This window comes from Pteropus alecto, unplaced genomic scaffold (assembly GCF_000325575.1).
Source record: "Pteropus alecto unplaced genomic scaffold, ASM32557v1 scaffold194, whole genome shotgun sequence".
Taxonomy (NCBI): domain Eukaryota; kingdom Metazoa; phylum Chordata; class Mammalia; order Chiroptera; family Pteropodidae; genus Pteropus; species Pteropus alecto.
Window position 1 is genome coordinate 2,175,414 of NW_006436281.1, and position 2,116 is coordinate 2,177,529.

Sequence of the window (2,116 nt, forward strand, 5' to 3'; positions counted from 1 at the left end):
CCCTCTGGACTCTGCAGTGCTCGTGGGACCCACCTCCTCAGCGACCCTTCTGCATCCCTTAATTCTGGACCCCCACTTGGAGATCGTGACCCCTCTGCCTCCTAAGCGCCTCCACTCTCATCACCCTGCGAACCTGTCCCCTTCTTTGACCTATCTCCTCTCAGAATCTCTTGCATCACCAGGAGCTGTCCCTCTAGGACCTGCGGTTCCACCTGCTCGGAGACCCTTCTGAGACTGTTCGTCTAGGCACTGCCGGCCCAGGCTTTCTCCTTGGACTTCGTTCCGTCTCGCTCTTGGCCCCGTTGCCCACTCACAGCACCTGCTGCACCCCCCGAATGCCCCGGAGCTCCCTGACCACCCCTTCCATGCCCCAGTCTGTTTCCTGCTCCCTCTTGGACTCCGACGCACCGTGCTGTCTCCGTCCCTTCTCAGATCTTGCTGCCTTTTGCCATTCAGACCCTTGCCTCTCTTCTGACCTTTCTGCCTTCCTGTTCTGCCCCCCTTACCCAGTCTCAGCTTTCGCTACGCCCCCAACCCGCTTGCTTGCTCTCCCACTCAGCCTTCCGCGAAGCAGCCTCTTCCCCGTTTCTGACCCTGCCGCTCTCATTTCTGCCCCTCGCTTCTCTGCAGTACCCCTAACCCAGCCTGTCCGCAGCCTGGAGGCCTGGGTCTGCCCCAGTGATCTGGAGGTTTTCTCTGTTCAGTTTCTCAAGGGCGCTCTTGGACTGTGCCATTCATTTGCTCCCCTTTTCTTTGAGCCGTTTCTCCTTCAGTTCTTCTCTGCTTAAGACCTGCTTCCAGCCTTCGGTTTGCTCCAGGTCCTCTCCTCTCCATTTTGGCCCTTCTTAGACTTGCCCTCTGCCTCGCTGGAACCATGGGTAACTTCTCTTTGATTGCTCCCTTTCTGCATCCGTGGGGAAACCCTTTTGGCCCTGCTCTTTCATTTTTTCATTTCCGCCTCATCTTCTCTGTTGAACGTCTTCCTCCCAGCTCTGCCCCTTTTGGAGCTGTCCACTCGCTCACCTCTTTTTTCGAAGCCATTTTAACTTTGCTACCGCTGTCCGCTCTTGGAGTGGTCCTCTTTAACCCTGGTCGTTTTGTGACTGTCTTTCATCTCTGTTGCCTCTCGGTTCTAAGTTTCCTACCTGACCTCTCCCCCCACCATTTTGATTCCGCTCTCAACCTCCAATCCGCTCTCTCTCTCGTGTTTGTCTTCCCCCTTTGCCCTGCCGCATACCTCCTTTTTGAGTCCTCCTTTTTCTCAATTTCGCCCAGTATTAGAGATGTCCTCACCATTCCTTCCCGTCATCGCCCGCCTCCCCCCAACTCCCGTGCATCCTCCTGACTTCTTGGATGGACTCTCCCTGCCTTTCCAATCCCCTCTCCCAGTCTGTTCCTCGTTGACTATTTTCCTGCCTCATCTTTTCTTTTTCTCGTGTCCTGCCAGGCTCCTTCTCTTCCGTTTTAGTTCCTATTAGACTTGCTTTTCGCGGCTCCCCAACCTTGACCCGCCCTTTCCCCACCGAGTGCTCCCCCTCTTCAAGCGTGCCTTCCTCTAGTCTCCATCCCCGGCTCTGGAGGGGAAGGGGCTGGGTTTGGCCCAGGGTTCTCTGGGCTCTGATTTAGACTGCAGATTCCCGCGGCACCCTGATCCTGTGGGTTTTATCCTGAGGGACCCCTGTGGGGTCTAGGTAAATATGTGGGGGCTGGTTGACTGAGTACTGATCTCTGAAGTCTGGGAGTGTCTCCCACACCCACTCCCGTTTCCCCCTCTTCTCCCAAGGTTAGTAGTGAGGGGTGGATCCTTTTCCGTCGCCCCGCTTTCTTTCCCACTCTCATTTTGCTCCCCAGCCCCTGCAGTTCCCTGGGCTTCGCCGCTTTGTGTCCTTGGGAAAAGCAGAGGGTGGCTGCTCGCAGGTCTGGCTTCTCTTCCTTCCTTTCCCTGCCCTTTTCTCTGCGCTATTGTAAAGAGACAGGTGTACCCGCTTGCCCCTTCCACCTCCAGGCCCGCACCCTTGGGAGAACTTAGGGGTGTGCTTTTTTTATCCCCAGCTGACAAGTCATATTTTTGTTTAACCCTTGGCTGGGGTAATGGCCAGCTCTTAAATTTTCCCCA